The following is an 18,727-nucleotide window of genomic DNA, read 5'->3' as shown; positions in this document are numbered from 1 at the left end:
ACAGAGACCTGGGGGCATGTTTTAGTGATGTGCTTTAAATGGTGAACAGCGAAAGCTAATTCTTCTCCAAAAAAGGATGCAAGCAGGAAAGTTGTTTAAAGGACAAAGGTTTCGATGGAGAGCAAGTGCTTGTGTTCACATGTGCGCTCAGGTTGCTTTCAGAGTCTTTTTTTGGCTGTCTTGGCTCTACCTTCTAAGACATCTCCAAAAACTCATGTACACGCCTAAGTGCCAAATGTGTATCCTGCATCTCAACTTCGACAGCAAGTGACAGTTAATTAAAACCATGCATCACTGAGAGCTCGTCCTTTCATGATAAATGGTGGTATTGACAGATGAGTTATTTTTACATTATGCTTAATTACGTCAAAGCTCGACCCACCAGTGTGCAACAGAAAGGGTAGCATTTTTGTTTGTCGCTAATAAGCTGTGTTTGTTACTTTTCTTCTGAACTATTGGCATGTAGTGAAAAGTGCCCCAAACCCACATACATTATAAGTCAATTAAAACCGTTTCATTTTTGTTGTCATGTCATGACATAGTGGGTATACAAATGTGTAAAAAAAAAAAAAGGCGTAAGACCGCCCTGTCTCTTGGCACCTCATAGTGATGCAAGTTTAAAGTCTTAAGGAACTAATGACTGAATTTGCCTGTTTGCATGGAGCCAGTTCTGTACACTTTGCTTGCTCAGACTGTTACATATATAAAGTTCCTCACCTGAATCCCTGAGGTCCTGTTTACCTCCTGCACATATATTCTTCTTGTAGGAAGAAGCCAAAGCTGTACACAGAGCTACAAAATGGCTCTCCCTAATTTATGTGCCTAATAAAACAAACTTCTACAAAAGGGAATAAATTTGGTCTTCAAAACATAAAGACCAGATCGTGCTGCCCCTGCACGCGGAGCCGCATCAGCAGCCGAAATCGGTGGGCCTACTCAGAGAAAAGTGTATTAGCGCAGTTAGCAGTCTCCTAAATAAAAACCAAAGAGTCTACAATAAAAGCGTTTTTTTGAAGTCTGCCTTCAGTGTTCAGAAAATATTATAGTTCCTGTAGATGATTTTTACTTCAAAGCCAGTCAAAAGCCTGGAAATGAAAAACCACAGATGACCACGTTCATACCACCTATTACCCCTTCACTGAAGTTTGCCCCTGCAGCATCTTGCTCCTAAATCTCCACTGTGCTCCCTACTTGCACTCTGAATAGCTATTCTTGGACAGATAAAAAAGCATTGCTACTCTTCATAGTAAGCACTAAAGGCTTGCATATGGGGTATGGTTAGCACATTTCGGAGGAGTATACGGTTTCCACAGATCAATTTATTAGTGGAGTAGTATGACACACTGAGAGAAATGGGACGACATCAAATACTCCCTCTGTTTAATTTGGAACAGGGAGCTGAACTTCGAACTCCTGTCTCTCAAGAGAGTGCCAAAACCACGGGGTTATTGGATATTTGCAGGAGGACTTTTATTTTTTTTTTTTTAAAGTATTTCCCCCAGTTTCAGCTGGATTCCAAAGCAAATGGTGCTTGTGTGGCCATGATGTAATTTCCCACCCGCTCTCCCTCACTTACCTGTGCACTCCCCAGCCCCTCTCCCAGCAGTCCTGCCCACTGGGATGGCACAGGGAGGAGCCCAGTCCCCGCAGGTTTCATGGTGCAGGTGGCTGGGCCAGGGCGCCCGATACGCTCCAGCGTGGGAGGAGGCTGCCCTGTGAGCCACCGAAAAATGCACATGGCAGCAAGGTCTTTGCAAATGTCCCAGTGGGGAGAGCATCGGCTGGAGCTGGTGGCAGTCAGCCACCAAGACACCGACCCATCAGAAATCAACCTTCGCCCATGCTGGTGCTCCTGGAGCTACTTGCCTCTTGGCCATCCCTGATTTAGACTAGCCAGGGCTAATCTCTAGCACATTTTTCCCAAGAAAGGTCCGTGCTTAGCAGGGATCAGGCCAGATTCACAACAGGAGCAGTGCCATGATGGACTCGGTGCTCCCTGGAAGCCACAAGATGTAGCAGCATCCTTGCTACAGCCAGAGCCTGGGGAGAGCAAGACGCCTCAAAACAGAGATCCTCAAAGCCAGCAGAAATGCCTTGGCCATTACCCTGACAAGGCTTAGCAACCTGGCAAGGCTTTGTCGTTCAGTCCTCCAGGCTCCCCCCCAAAATCCAGCCTACAGAATGCCTCCTACGGGCCACTTCTCTTTCACAGAACACAGCACTAGCACTGCTCCATCTCTTTAGCCTTAATAACACTGTCATCCATGGGGATGTGCAAAGCCATACTCCTCTACCTGCCTGCAGAAAGCATCCTCCTTTGTCTGAATATCAGTTTGGAAATCTTCCCCCTTGGTGGCTGGGGGCGGGCTCGGTGGGCTCACCAGAGAGGGGACAGCCCCAAGCCACCGGCTGGGCAGCGCGGCTGCAGGCGCTCCCTCGCAGGGCTGCCCGCCTCCCTCCTGTTGATGCTTTTCTGCTTTGCATGAGACAGTTTTTTTCTCTTTTTCACTCAGACACGTGACTCCCAAACCTAGTGATTGGGGCACCACCTGGGACAGGCTCTGGAAACTGAGCTCCAGTTCTTACTCTGACAAAAAAATTTAAATACCTTATATTGAGTATTCCCCAGAGCCCCTAGCTCCACACACCCTAGCAAGTACCCTAGCCACCAGGCAGCAGCATTATTTTTCTTTTGCTCTCCAAATAGTCACTTATGCCTAGGAAATTGTAACAGTTGAAAAAAAAAAAAAAAGAGGGATGGACAGAAACCTCTTCCAGAACTCACAAGACCGGAGCTGCGGGCACTGTTGTGGGAGAAACAGCAAAAGTCTCCCCAGGCTGAGGAGCACATCGAGTCCAGATCTCCCACCTGCGTTCCCTAAGCATGGACTAAATGTACAAGTGCATCCATTCTCATCGGCAGGACTTAGATGTGGTGTGTGAGTCTGTTTATCCAGCACAGGCCAGGCCAGGCCAGGTAAAGCATGTCCAGAAGCACACGTCCAGGCATGCAAGGAACTCAGTGGATGCTAACGTGGGTGTTAAGGAATGTAGGTACCTCTGGGGTGAAGGGGCAGGTGAGCAAGGTTTCTTAGGATCTAATTTTTAGGTGTGTGAAGTGACAGGTCTGCTAGACACCCAAGTTCCTCTGCGGGATTAAGTCCATGAAGATGATCCAACAGAAAGTATCTGCTGCCACCTCAGAGTGCTCCTGAATCAAAGATTCAGAGAATGCCTGCTATTCTATGCACTTTTCACACACCCATCGCTAATTGCTCTTCTGTGATTAAGGAAAAGTGTTTCATCTGTACGTACAAAAAAGGGTAAAATCTCCAGATGAAAATTATTATGAAGTTAAACACAACTGTTTATGAACTTTAATCTGTTCTGCAGAAATGGACGTGTTTATGAAACTAAGCAAAGGTATGCATGCAACACTTGTTAAATTAATCCAGCTAGCATCGGTAATGATAGGGAAAATACCACAGATAGCAGCTTTGCTTCTGTATGTATTTCTGGGGAACTCGAGCTCTAAGCACTGCCTTTGCACTTGGCTTTGCAAGGGAAAAAGCAGATGCCTTTCTTTCATTCATTTTGATTAAACTAATACAGTTTTGGCAGCTCATGCAGCAATTGTACCTTTTCTTTAAATTTTTGTCCGGTCACAGGCAACAGGCAACAGCAAATAAAAGCACTACATCATCAGTTTGCTAAAAGAAATGGCAAAAACACCCATGACATCAGGACTGAGGGAGCATCTCAAGTATTTTCACTCAAGTCTTTCCACCAAACTTGTTTTAAAAGGGGTGAACAGAAAGTTCTGAAGGAACAAAACAAATTCAGACACCACACTTCCCTCTCATTTTCTTTGCTTCTGTGTTTTAGAATTCCAGAAGAAAAAGCCATGCCCACATACAAAAAATTACTTATTTTAGGTGCTAAACACATTATATCATTCCACGGCTTTTTTTCTTTTCATTACGTATTTTCTAAGAAATAACTTTGCCACACTTCTTATGTGCATCTCTGAAATTCTTCAGGGATGCTTGTATAATTAAGAAAAACGTACTGAATTAATAAGCCAGAGTACTTTGGAAAGGCATTAAAATAACGTAAGTGAGAGGCACACCCAAGGCTGTGCTGCGGGTGAGCAACGCGTGGAGTTGAGCTCGACTACACGGTTTTGCTGAAAGCAAGCATTGCCTTCCAAAGCAGACGGTGGCTCTACCAGCTGTAAGCCCAAAGCCCATCACTTCGCAGTCGCAGACGCGTTCGCTGAGGCCGTACAAAGCCTTTTGAGCCGCTACAAACCACAACAAGTTCAAAACCTGACTCATGTCTAGAACTTCGACGCGCTTGCTGTTGCCGGCTTAGTCATTGCCAGCAGCCCTACATGCATCTGCTAATCCTGCGGTATCCTCAGCACCATTCCCTCCTGTGGGAAAGCCCTGGTTAGTCAGCCTCGCAGAAAGGCAGGGTATTGTGATATTTCTCTTACCATTGTGCTGCTTTGTTCTTCTTGCATTCCCATCTTAATGACGGTGCGCGAGCTGTTGGCCTTCCACACTTTCTTTGTGCCTATGTAAATTCAGTGTTTGATGCTGAAGAGGCGGAGACGATTTCTAAGTCAAGGGGCAGGTGTGAGCGAGAGGAGCGACCCAACAGCCAAACTATTTGAAAAAGAAACCTTTAATGTCTCATCAGCTCGGTGCTTGAAAAAAAAAAAGCCTTCATAACTTGCCTTGAAAACTGGAAAAACAGGGTGTCTAGCTATAATTTAAGACATTAATAACAAGAAGATATTGCAGTTCCCTGACATATTTTGACTTTCGCACAGCGAAATGCTATCTTAAAGCCAGGTCTGATTTTTAATACGTGAAACACAGTCAGTGACAAAGAAATCACAGAAAGGTTGATTTGTTTCTCATTCACTAGTCAAAATTTCAACGTATTTGGAGAAAACAGCCCAGGCTAAATTTTAGAGCGCACCTGAAAAAATTGTTCTTTCGCTTTGTTGAACAGAAATACTGATGAGTGTTTTGGCATGATCAGAAATTTGAGCATACGTACAGTACTGCAACAACTTTACAAGGCTGACCATGGTCTTCAGAGGTATTCAGTGGCTACCACGAGCACCCCTAGAACCGCACCCTCGGGATGTGACACCCCAATTAACAAACTAAGTTTCAGCAAAAACTATTTTTCACCCGCAACTGATGAGTATGCACTTCTTCAGTCTGGATGTCTCCTTTCCAGCACATAAAACACAACAAAGCACAAACAAATACACTTTGCCATAAGGGAACAGAGGGCAATATGAACCAGCTGAATTCCCACATTTTATTTTTATTTCCCTGGCTCAGAAAAGACTTCCAAGCATGGAGTTAAAGTTTAAGAACGTGAGTAGCTTACTTGCCTTCTGTGGGACTACTTGCCAATTTGGAGTTGTGGTTGTGCTTATAAGCTCTGCCACGTAAGTCACAATATACAGAAAACAGTCATATACAGCCTCCTCTGCACAAACATCTTTACATTCATCATGGAAATCTCAACAAGAAACCAAAAGTCAAATTTCCTATTGGACTTCTTCCTTCTGCTGAAATAATCAACTTTCTACATGGTTGTCTCATCTAGAAAATTTTCATGGTGCTAGTAGATCGATGGGCAAATGCAAGCATCCTGCTCCTTGCGCCTTCAAAGCTATCACGTAAAGATAACAGTGTTTTCTTTTAATCTTTTTTTCATTACTGAATATTATGCTTACAACAATCCTGCTTTGCTACAGATGGTTTCCTGTTGTTTCTGCCAAATGTGAAATAGCTATAAAACTTGAAAAGGTTTTGATGCTGTCACTGCATGAAAAATTGCATCTACGAGCGAAAATTAAACATGAGCCTTAGCCTTTAATTGCTTTAATCTTACTTAGGGAGTGAACTTTTTTACCCCCACCCCCAACTCAAAGCTTCCGATAACATGACCCGAAGGGAAAAATATAGCTATGTATTTTAGTCAGGTATAAAGCCTTCATTAACAAAAACAAAAAAGAGGAAGGGGAAGTAGATAATTCTCATGTCCAGACCAACCAAACAGCCACCAACTTCAGCTAACAAGAGCAGTGCCTTTGGCTCAGCTTCATAAAATATGTAAAGTCATTTCTGTTAGAAGACAGTGAAGTTCCTGTTTTCAGTGCTATAATAAGGAAATCTGTCATCTTAGCAGATAAATTACTAGAAAATGGCTTGCGTACTCCCAAGGGGACAGAGCCTTTGCTCCTTGCGTGGGCAAACCTCAGTGAACTCAGTGACAGAGTTACTTGAACGCAGAAGGAGTGTTAAGAAGTCCTTCAAAGAAAAATTGAGTTTTATACATTTCTCATATTATGCGGCAAACTGTTGATGCTCTCTATAGGCATAAATTGTATGGGAGAAGGGCTAGAGAAAAGGTATTTTACCAGCAAAGGCATGGGACAGCGCGTGCCTTACAAGTGGAGCATCAGTGAACGAGTGAGCTGCACAGACTCTCTCAAATTTCTGCCAGTATTTGACTGGCACCACATCAACATACTCATTTTCTAGAAAAAACATCTAGCTTTTAACCACATCCTTCTACCAACAAGGTAAAGCTGTTCTCACTGCCATGGATCTGCCCGTACAAGCACTGAGGGTAGAGGCAAAGAGAGAAAAATATTAGAAATCGCTCTGTCATTTTGAGTGCATTTGTCTGTCTGTTGCCTTACATAGAAGGCCTGGTATCTTAGCGCTCTGCAGCACAAGAAACAAGTGCTCTGTATTACACTGGAGATTTGGCGAGCACCCATTGCCGCAGGAAGAAAGCATACAATTGTAGTCTCACTTGACCAAGACATCAGACCTCAGCTTCTCAGCTGCTCGGACCTCTGTTGTTCATTCCTGGGGATGGATCCGGTATCCATTTGCTGCAAGAAGAGATTCACTCTTGGTGGAAAGAGAAGCTGGTGGGATTTTTGTTTGCTTTAACCTGTGCTTTTTTTCCCTACTCTGGAGGCTGAGATTTAAAAGCTGAGACAGAGGTGACATTGTGGGCAGGAGTGAGTGGAAAAAGTGTACACTCATCAAACTGCAACCAAATGTCTCATCTACATGTGGACGTGCCTCTCCCATGTGCTGTACCCCTGTGGGCACCCTTCATTGCCTCCTCAAAGTGCTCCTGGTGTTTCCCCATGCAGAGATACTCGCACCAGAGATATCTGCTTGTTTGTTTAGTCTGACTTCCACCTAAGCTAAATTAAAAACAACCTTATACAAGCTCTGGGAGACTTGCACCGCACAGCTATGGACAAATCCCCGTAGTTGAGCCCAGATGTGGCTCTTGGTTCATTGTAAAGATCTCCATGTTGGGGGGAGCAGGGGTTGCTTGGAACATGTGTGGTGGACCTGCCCCCTCCTCTGAGTGACCCTGCACAGTGTCCGACTTTGACGTCTATGAAAACCAGTGGCTCCTTGCTTGGGCCAGGAAAGCATTTATGGACAAGAACCTTTTATTTCTCTTTTGTAGCGTAGTCTGTGTATATCTGGACCTTGGATAAAAATCAGAAATGGGCATGCAGGTCCCATTCCAATAGCTGCTGATGTTACTGGAGAGTCTCCTGTTGGCTTCACTGGGAAGTGGATCAAGCCCCTGTCTGTTTGTTTATTTATTTATTTATTCATTTATTACCAATCTTGTCATTTGGTCTCCAGCTGAATTATTTGCACCTTTCACATCCAATTAAATACCACAAACTGCTAGTGCTGGATTTTTCTCACAACCGGTTAGAAACCATGATAGAAAACATAACCCTGTCACATCAGAGACGTTCTTCATATACCGTACTGCATTTGCATCTAGGTTTCCTTGTTGCTAGCCAATGCCATCTGTTATCTGTTTTGGTCTGCTTATGAGAACTGGTAATTTTTGAAAATTGAGAGCAAGGAAAGAACAATGCTTTTTTCCTTTGTATTTTACATCCCAAAGAAACCAACTGGATCTACACATGCACACAAAAATATACCCCTCCAATTGCCAGTATGTTAGCACATGCTTTTTCTGTATGGAAAATTTAAAGAGACAAGGCTCATCATGGGGAAGTATTTGAACGTAATGAAATAAATCTGCGCCCCACAGTGCTTTGGATACTTGGTTCTGCTTTTGTCTCTCTTGGAGGGTGCTGACACTCAGACTTGGTGATGGATTAAATGGTGACAGCTGAGATAGTTACTGCCCTCAGCTGCGCGCCCTGCCCCTCTCTTGGAAATTACTGCCCTCCTGCAGCCGGCACGACTGAACGCTTCGCGAATCCGGTTTCAGACTGCCAGACTTCACGTGGATCCGCCAGCCCGTAAACTCCCGTGGCTTGGAGGTGAGCCGGCGAGCCATTGAGCCATACCCGCTGTGCAGGTGGGAAAGACTCAGAAAGAAAGGGGGCGGCCAGTTGAAGGGGGTGCCGCTTCGCTCGCCTGCCCTGTCACGGGCCACTGGACGAGTGGCAGCCCACTGATCGCTCTCCTCTATTTTGGGAAATACAAATGCGTCTTACTCGGGGGACCCATTGTCACCCACTGAGAGAAGAAATGGCAGAATTTCAAGTGACAAAAAGAGAACACATCCCCAGCCTTTTCTTGGGGCTTTTTTGGGTTTGGGATTTATTTTGGTTTTTTGTTGTTTTTTAATTGGATTTTTTCTTTTGTAACTGCCCTTCAGGGACAGTGTTAAACTGTGCTCAGCACTGACTAGACTCTGTTCCTTTGAGGTCTATCACAAAATTTTTTGTTGACTCCGATAGGAAGAGAAACTTAACTTTAGGATGGTAATTTCAAACTCCTTTATGTTATAAGTGGTAAACTCAAGTCCCCTGTTTGAGGATGCCGCCTGTTTCATAGTTCCTAATTATGCAGGCTGTAAACCAGCACTAGGTAGTTTAACAGATTCTGCCACTTTAGCCTTTGATCTCATCTCTTCCTCATATTTTTGCAGTTCCAGCTTTTCTCTTCCAAGATGTGTGATCTGGATGCACAGGGTCTTTTCGTCTTCTTCTTTTCAGTGACAGAAACCAGTTTCTATAAAGCCTCAATTTATCAGCTATTAGTATACAGATCTCTTTCCCTCCCCAGTCCTTCCCCCAAGCATTGGAGTGTGTATACAGTTGTGAGAGAAAAATGGAGCATGTCACAGGAATGCATCCTTCTAGCCTGGATAATTATAAATATCTAATCCTGAACTATTAAAATGGTTCTTGCTTAAAATGAAAAGAAAAACCCTGACACTCAATCTGCAAATAATTGTATGCTGCTTAAATGGCACTTCAGTAGTTTTTCTTTGTGATATATTTGAAGGAAGAGATGGATGCACTGTCAGAACTACAAGCGCTCTCAGTACTCGGCCATATGTTTCTGCTTTGGTCCCCAGCCTGTTACATTGCTCAACAGAGGATAAAGGCTGGTCTAACAGCGCTTCATATACAACACAGCCTTCAGGGGAGGTGGGGAAAAAGTGAATCTTTCCAGGGTTCCTTCTTACCAACGGGCTGGCTTGGACTTGGATTCAGCCAAGTTTTGCAGCACCATGACCTGGCCATAAAGCCTAATGATCCAGAGGCTTATTAACGCAGTCTGCAGGAGATATACATCCATCAGCATTTGCACAGCGGAGACAAAGAGAGTGAGAAACGAGAGCTCATATATCTTTCTATGCCAGGCTCCAGTAGGGAACCAAACATCTCATTGAAGATTAGTTGGGAAGGGCTGGATGCTGGAACTTTGCAACTAGGTTGATCTTGGCCCTTAAGATCAAAAGGGTCGCAGGTCTATCAATATTTCAGGATGCCACAAGCATAGTCAAGCTTTATGAACTCTTTATAAACCAGCGTTATAAACTCTTGCTTTTCCTCACCACCTCCCCAGTGGCCATTGACCATACCCAAATGACATTCCCAAAACACAGTTTACCCCGCATGTGCTTAATATCAGAGCAGGCCCCTAGATAGTCAGTTCGTCAAGATCCTCGTAGCCTCATGTGCACAGCAAGTCAGGCAAGGGTCAGCTGAGATACCACCAACTGCTAGAGAGGTTTCTTGTGGGGCAGGGAATGGGGCAACATCAACCCTTTCTGCTATAAAACTGACACAGCTCTGGCAGTCCCTTCTGCCACACAAAATCTCACCAGCCCTCCCCTCCCAAAAAGGAAATGAGCAGAACTTAAGGCACCAAATCCAAAAAAAGCTCAGCTCCGCAGAACTGAGTCTGAAAAAGAATAAATGCCAGAAACTATATGAAATCCACCAGGGACTTTGCTATAGATTTTGCACTGCAGATGGTCAGACGTTATGGTAATGTAAAACCTGTTGGTAGATTCATGGCGGGTGATTCAGCTCAAGCATTGTGGATTAACTTCACAGAATGCCACTTCTGACAGTTCAAAACCAGCACTCGCTAGCATCAGATCAGGAGGATGTGGCCCTGACTCCGTCTCCACAGAGATTTGAAAATCCACTGGCAAAGCTTTAACTTCTTCAAAAGACAACAGCAGATAGTGCTTTAAAATAGTCTTTGTTTATCTTTTATTCTTTTGTTTCTAATGGACTCCTCCTGAATTTGAAAATAACTTCCTCTCTACTTTTGTTCTGATTTCCCTGGTGGAAAGAAACTGAGAGATCTGAGCTATGTCAAGTCAGAAGAAATGTGTGCAAAGGTAACATGGTTCAGGAAGCAGTGTTTGATCAATAAATGTTGCCGTAGAGCCAGAAAGAGCTGGGCACACCACCACTGAGAGAGCTCTGCCATCAACTGCATGGGCCCAGGATCTCAGTTTGTTTTTTGTAGAATTGTATGAGCGATAAATCAAATAAAAGAACAACAAGTTACTTGGCCTCCAAATAATATTTGGATGTCCTAGTCTTCTGCTGTATGAAGCCAGGTTCTTAGTTTTCTGGGAAAAGTATGGCCAAGCACTTTGTCCACATGGTGACCATCGGCACACGTCAATAACACTTGCCAAGGTGGACAGTCATAAATGTCACATTTTCATCCTTGTTCAGTGATATCTAATCCCTTACAGGGGACTTACCTCCTTGGAATATACCTGGCAAGAAAATGTCTCTGTTTCTGCAAATGACTCCTGCCCTAACGATGCACTGGCCAGAACATTTCTAAATATTAGGAGGGAAGGGTTTTCCCCACCAAGAGCTGTTGCTCCAGGAGCTGTTGCATGAAAAGGGGCACCTGTTATCTTCTGGATGCGTCATAAAAACTACAGTGGGTCTTGAGGGTCAGGAGGGCACCAGAAGGCAGCAAAAGCCTGGTTTGGAGAATAACTGGAGGGAGAAATGGGATACTTTTAACAGGAGTGAATGGCAAGGCTGATCTACTCCCAGCTCCTCTCAAATGACTCATGCAGGGTGTGGTCATGCTGGAACCTCTTGGCTTATTCTGCTATAGGCAGTAGCTCACATCATTGCAATTTAGGTACCCTTTAGCCGAGAAGAGAAGCAGCATAGATACGATCTGAAACCCGGTTCTAACCTAGCATGGCTAAAGGAAACAACTTTGTTGAGGGTATTAGAGGGGAATTCCTCCACTGATGACAACATGAGAAAAACATTATCTTAATATTAATCTTATCTTCAAAAGCTTATGCTGCTATTTTTTGAAAACTGAGCCTTGGACCATTTATCCAGCACAGCTACATGGGTTCAGTTAGTAACTGTAGACTCTGACAAAATATTCCAGTCCTCTAAGAAATGTCACCTTTTCACGTAAAGTTGACATGTTTCACATGAAGCCATTTTTGGAGGAATTCTAAACACCTTTGTGGTACATTCAGTTCAGTTCAGTTCAACATTCATTTCAGCGTTTTCAGTGAGGTGATTTCCACCGCATACAATTCAGTATGATCCCTTGAAAATTACCATCTCATGATCTGATGTGAAAAATTAAAACATCACATGTTTTCCATCTAGCTGCAGCAGAGGAAAAAAAATGCCTATTTATGGCAGCAGTTTTCTATAAAAGCTATCTATCTATTAAAAAAAAAAAAAGCCTGCTGGCTTTTTCTGGGCACATTCTCATCTGAGCTCTTTGTTGCGGTCAGACTACGTTACTGCAAACAGCAACACAACTATGCTCTACCCTGTCGACCAACAGAGCTGGGCCAGGCTTAGGCAACAGTTTCATCCTTGTCAGACATCTTCAGTGAAATTGGGCTCACGTGAGCTTACCTGAAGGTGAAATTGTTCCCACTGAGTGGTGTGGAGGCAAACTGGCTGCTGGTGAATATAATGTATTTCCTTCATTTGATTGTTCTTGTTTCTTTTAATTTCAAAATTAATTTCTTATCAGTGTTTCTCTTTGATAGACGATGCGTGAAATTTATTTTCTTTTCACTTTCTACATCTTAGACATTTCTTATCAAGAACAACAAAGAACTGAGTAATCCTGATCATCGTCATGGGGTTTGACCCCACTTTGCATAATCACATTAATTTCCTTTTAAAATTTTCGATCTCCCATGATTTTTCTTATAGAGTTGCCAGAGATTCCCACCATTTGTCCAAAACATTTCTAGACCTATCATTCGAAACTGCAGTGTACAACATCATCTCCCGCCTCCGCTGTAGAGGAGTGGCAGCAGTAGCCATAGGCCTTATCTATTCCGACAAACAGCAGTCGTAGGTGTGATAGCTTTCCTTGTAGCTTGAGGCATATAAAGAGGTTTTGGGTGGTACCCCGAGCAGGCGTCGATCACTAAGCTCCTTGGCACCGTTGCACTAGATGAGGATCTCACCCACCTTCCCATGGGGGACAGATCCGAAGTGCCATCCAGTGCCCCTTCATGTAATATCTAAAGCTCCACTGACTGCAAAAATCAAAACACTCTTTCTCTTAGGCATACAAGTGTCTAGCTGCACTTTGTCTAATCCACGGTTTCAGTGCTGTAGCCATGGCAGCGGCAGCTAAAAAAACCCAGCTCAGTACCAGTGACAGTCTTTCATAGTCGTGCAAGGCTCGCGCAGGCCACTTTACTGTTGGAGTAAGTTTTGCAGCCCTGGCTGAGGTCTCTGCGCCCCCAGAGCTGGGCATTTCGAAGCTACTCTGGCACTACCTGCGGCTACATCGCACCGTGCTTGGAGCAGGTATGTGATGGCACGGCTGCCCAGGCACTCCTTGGTGCGGGCAGCAGCCCGCTTCCCTCTCCAGACCTCAGTCCCACAGCAGCCTTTTTAAAGTGAGATTGTGGAAGCAGGGAAATTAAAAATCGGCACGCTACAAACATGTATTCACATGTATAGGCAGTCAGCTGTAACAGTACCGATGCTGATACTTCTTACAGCGTTGTTCGTGATCTCAGAAAGTATAGCAACAGTCTAAAATGTACAGGCAAACTAGTTTGCAACGTTAACACAAAACCCAAACGAGCAGTTTCACTATCCTCTGGAGAAATATGCACTTCCACTCAAATAAAGAAACCCGCTGGATCCTCTAGAGTTTGTGAACTGGTCAGAACATCAGTAGTTTTAATAAAAAAAAAGTTTAAAACACATTCAATGCAAGGAAACTTCAGCTTTTAATCAAAGACGCTACCAGGAACTGTAGCTACTTGCTAGCATTCGCAGAAAAAAAGCAGTTCTTCAGCAGAGAAGCCCACTGAATGGGAGATCTCGTTCAAACGAAACCTAAAAATGACATGATTTCCAGCCACAGCCCTCAGCAACATCCCCACGACAGAGCAGCTCCTGAACTAGAGCCTCATCGGCTTCGGGGAGAGGCAGCAGACGTGCTCCACGTAAGCCTACCTTGTGCAGATGGGCTCACCACCGCCGAAGCCCGGAGAAGAGGTCCTCTGGTGGGTACAGGGCTCGGAGTAACCACTTGGTTGGGCTCTCACAGGTGCCGAGGCTCGGGCATAGCCAGCGCGCGTCTCCTCTCCTCGCAGACCTTGTCATGAATGTCCCCAGCTGGGTCCCAGGGAGACCAAACGCACCAAAGCCCTCAGCTGCCGGCCCCGCGCTCCCTTCGCAGGCTCCCAGGGGCTTCCCAACAACTTCTCCTTCTGCTGGGAAAGTTTCGGAAAGCCGCGGGCGCCCGAGCCGGCTCCGCTCGCTGCAGAAACTCGCCTACCCCACCTAGAGGTGCACCACAGGATGAGGAGGAGCCCAGCATCCCTTCCCTGCTCCTGCGGGGTGCGGATTTTGCTGGTGAAAAGGAGGAAAAGGAGGTTTTTATCAGGTTTGCCTTGAGGAAGGGGCACGGAGTAGAGGAGTGCTTCTGGGAAGCTCCCAGGAGTAGAAGGGACAAGGGGGAAGTTTGCTGATCAAACTGGTGCAATTCAGCAAACGTTGGTATGTCAAAATCAAACTATTCTGCACAAATACCTTGATTTTGAGGTAATTTGGGGTGACTCCTCTGAAGCCTGCCTCAGTGTCCTACCCCTCAGCAGCAGGTTTGGGGACCCCCTGGACTTCCCACAGGACTCCAATGAGGCGGGACAGCATGGGACACCCCAAGAATCACTGGGTCCTGGGGAGGTGTGGGCAGGCCAGGGCGCACACAGCTCCCTGTTGCTTTTAGCAAAGTCTAAAGGAGTAATTTTGATGTTTTACAAATTGAAGATGTCACAACTACCTTTCTGAACTACTGATTCTTTTCTTCCAAAGCAAAACTGAAATACTCTTACACTGTTGAGCTTTCTAAAGGTTGCAAATTCTGGCTGTCAACTAGCTCTGCTTGAGGGAATTTGCCAGTATTTCTGCAAAGACGGTGTTCCTTAAAATTGGAAAACATGAAATAATCTACTCAGATAGCATTATTTAACACTGAAGAGAAAATAAATGAAATGCAAAAAAACCAACACACCTGCAAATGGCTTGAGGGCAACTAGAGCAGTTAACTCAGAGGTCATAAAGGAGAAACATATCAACATTACAACTATTTTCATGAGCATCCAACATGTAGGATGAAAAGCTGACAGTGCTTGGTAGATCAGTGGAAAATATTTCTCAAAGGAGACCTTTCAGCCTTGTTGGGATACAAGATTCATAAAATCTATATTCTGTTATATATGCCATTCTTGAAATTTCACAGCTGACCTGACATTTACCATACTGTTGGTCAAATGTGTGCATTGAAAAACAGGGGTGCATTCATTCTTATCTAACACATACCAAACTCCATGTTATGAATCAACATTAAATTATAATTGGGCATTTTTTCATTTTATTAAGAAGGATATTCAATTCAATGATTCCAGTTGTCAAAAGCTGACCCTGGGCTACATGACAAGTTGCTTCCTTCTTACCTCCAGAGAAGAAAAGGTTATGGTTGGTACCATAAAAAGACAGAGAAAACATGACTAAGCCTGGCTGACCTTCCAAAGGAGCTGCTTCTCTTGGCAGCAGGTGAATTGTTGCTGAACTTAGTTCCTTGCTGAGATGAGGTTATATGAGAGACAAGGATGAAGGCAGGAATAGCTGAGCAGGGCAGGTTCACTGGAAATCATAGAATCACAGGATGGTTCAGGTTGGAAGGGACCTTAAAGATGATCTAGTTCCAGCCCCCTGCCATGGGCAAGGACACCTCCTACTAGACCAGGCTGCTCAAAGACTCATACAGCCTGTGTTGGGTTAGAATGTGTTGGGTTGGAAGGACCTTTAAAGGTCATCTAGTCCAACCCCCCTGCAGTAAGCAGGGACATCTTTCACTAGATCAGGTTGCTCAGAGCCTCATCAAGCCTGGCCTTGAATGTCTCCAGGGATGGAGCCTCCACCACGTCTCTGGGCAACCTGTGCCAGTGTCTCACTACCCTCATTGGAAAGAACTTTTTCCTAATATCTAATCTAAACCTGCCCTGCTCTACTTTAAAACCATTGCCCCTCCTTCTATCGCTACATGCCCTTGCAAACAGCCCCTCCCCGGCTTTCTTGTAGGCCCCCTTCAGGTACTGGAAGGCTGCTATAAGGTCCCCCCAGAGCCTTCTCTTCTCCAGGCTGAACAACCCCAACTCTCTCAGCCTGTCTTCATAGAAGAGGTGCTCCAGCCCTCTCATCATCTTTGTGGCCCTCCTCTGGACCCGTTCCAACAGGTCCATGTCCTTCTTGTGATGAGGACTCCAGAGCTGCACCCAGTACTGCAAGGGGGGGAGTCTCACGAGAGCAGAGTAGAAGGGTAGAATCACCTCCCTCAACGTGCTGGCCATGATGGAATAAGCTAGGAATGAGTTTGCCTCCTTGCAGCCCACAGGGTGCCTCTATTCCTGAGAAGAGATAAAGGTGGCAGGACCAGAAGAAAGTGTGCAGCAGAAGGCAGAAGGAAAACAATAGCTTTTTTGCCCCGTTTCCTGTGGAAACAAGGCTCATGTGATGTTTGTGTTCCCTCCTAACAACTTTTGAATCTACTGGCCAACAAAGGTACGTCCTCAGAAGTCTCTAACAATAAGTATCTGACTAAAGACAGTCATCCCCAATTTGTTGCCCAGATTTGGAGAAAGCACAATGTGAACACACCTTATGAGAAAGCAACAAATCCAAGCAGAGAGAGACCTCACACGTTCTCCAGTCACCCAAAAAGCATACATCTTCTTAGACCACACAAGTCAGTCAACCCACAGGACACAAATCTGTAGGAAATCAAGATTCATTAGTTCCAGTACTTCTGGAGCAAGATGATTTTCTGAGGATGGTTTATCATCATGGGTCTGTGAGGCGCCAGAGGATTTTATGTTTTATATCTTTAATCTAAATTAGGTTATTTTTTCATTCTTCTGTTTCTCCCAGTCATCTAAGCAGAAGGCAATCAAAAGCCACAACCAGAATGTGCTCTCAGCTGTTTAGCAGCTCTGCTGATCTCAGGGCACCCAGGCCACAGCTAGGATAAAATTGCAATGCAATACAGGTGCCCAAGGTCCTGCCTCTGAGTGAACTCCTCATGGTCTGGTCTTGAAGTCCACATCCTTACAGGGCTGACAACTGGCCCAGAGGAGCTGCTCGGCAGGGATGCTGAGCATGTGCCCCTTGCAGTGGCAAGGAGCTGTGTAAAAAAGAAGGAGCTCATCTTTTGCTGTCGCAGTCACAGTGGAAAAGTAAGTATGAAAGAAAAAGAAGAGCTACCTTTATCAAAGGGCCTCCAAAATGAGAGCATTTTTTTAAGTTGTCACATTGATGCCTGGCATCAGGTATCAGGCTGAAAGGATTAACTCCCTCTTTCAGCCCCTATGACATCCATGTGTGTCCAGCTACCCTCTCTGACACATCTGAAATTCCTATCCTGAGCACCCAGCCGGAACGAGGGGACTCGCAAGCATCAGTGCCAAAATAAGTATATGTGGCCACAAGGAAGGAAAGGAGGGTTGGGTCATGATAATCTGTGGACTTGTGAGGCTTCTTACTGCTTACCTTTTCTATCAGGATGGGGGGCTCTGTGGCACATGGATATCTGTTGTCACGTAACCATCCTTCCACCCTACCTTTCGTCACATCAGAAGCAGCACAAGGACAGAGTATGTCACTGCAATATTCCTTAGTTTTATCCAGAGGGCCTCTGTCTTCCCTCAAGTCGTAGGAGAGGTAGGGTGGCATGAAAAGTGCCTGCACTACATGTCTAAAACAGACAGAGGGTTTGTATTGTGTGTGTTCTTGCTGCTGTCATCAGCTGAGTAAGGCTGATGGGACTCTTCCTTTTGCATTTTGCGTCTTCTCCCTTTTCTCCTGGGGCTGCCTGGTCCTGCCCCACCATGGTGCAGGACACTTGTGTCCAGAGATGGTGACACAAGGAGGAGGAGGAGAGAGGATTATGAGACACTTTGGTCCTTGGAGATGCTTTCTCCTTTTGTGGTAGAAAATCATCTGCTTTATACCTAAAGCTGAGCCGTCTTTTGTCTCCCAGACTTCCTTTGTCTCCCAGAAGTTTTGATGTTCGTCTTGTTGCAAAACTAATGGCTCAGAAAGAAAAATACTGTAAGAAGAAAAAGTAAAATAATTGAACAGAACATCCTAGGAATGAAAAGGCAGCACTTCTGGGGGTGTGCTTGATAAAGAGCTCCTTTCCCAGGGCTTACATTTATTTCCCAAAACACAGAATTGCAAGCACACACCTACAAAGGGCTTCCATCTTGCATTAGTATCCCACCTGCTTCAAAGGCTGGGCTCACTGATGTTAGGCTGATGACTACACGTGAGTGTGCTCATCCAGGGCTCCTCACCCTCTTCCTTTCCTTCATAATTTACCCAATCCCCTCAGTCAGGTTTGTAGCAACACCTACCACCACCCTCAGCCCTTCTCCTCCGCTTTCTACCTCCATGTGGTTGGAAAATCCGTTCTGCCCTTCACTGGTTCTGTCCATGAACCACAGCACTCCCTTTCAGCTGCTGCATTTTTTTATTAAGTCTGAAAACACAAACGTGAGTGCTGGTTTGTGTAGAGACTAGTCTGAAAAAAGTTTCCTACAGCCAGAAAGGTTTGGTTTATTTCAAACAGTATCTCTCGGGGACACTCTTCAAATTTTCCCGACTCAGTTCTCCAGTTGACTCATTACAAACTCCCAGCCTCACAGATATCTGGGAACTGAAGCTGATTACCAATAGTCACAAAACCTTATGTAGTATTTGGAGAATTTCTTCCAAATCATTAGGCAGACCATTCCAGGCTAGCTCATTTAAATATTTTTTTTCTGTTTTTCAGAAGTATGTCTTTGTACAAAGACGGCAGCAAGCATCTGATAATTA

At 44.9% G+C, this 18,727-nt stretch overlaps 1 protein-coding gene across 2 annotated transcripts in view; it reads right to left on the bottom strand.

Moving 5' to 3' along the window:
• EDAR (ectodysplasin A receptor) overlaps nucleotides 1–14,080 on the bottom strand; it is a 72,195-nt gene extending 58,115 nt beyond the window's left edge. For both annotated transcript variants that reach the window (XM_054187737.1, XM_054187744.1), the window contains exon 1: nucleotides 13,805–14,080. The gene's annotated coding sequence lies outside the window, so the exon portion shown is untranslated. The remainder of the gene's footprint in view (nucleotides 1–13,804) is intronic.
• Between the last annotated feature and the right edge of the window lie 4,647 nt (nucleotides 14,081–18,727).

Source organism: Rissa tridactyla, chromosome 1, assembly GCF_028500815.1.
Source record: "Rissa tridactyla isolate bRisTri1 chromosome 1, bRisTri1.patW.cur.20221130, whole genome shotgun sequence".
Taxonomy (NCBI): Eukaryota; Metazoa; Chordata; class Aves; order Charadriiformes; family Laridae; genus Rissa; species Rissa tridactyla.
This window is presented reverse-complemented; position numbering and strand designations above follow the sequence as displayed.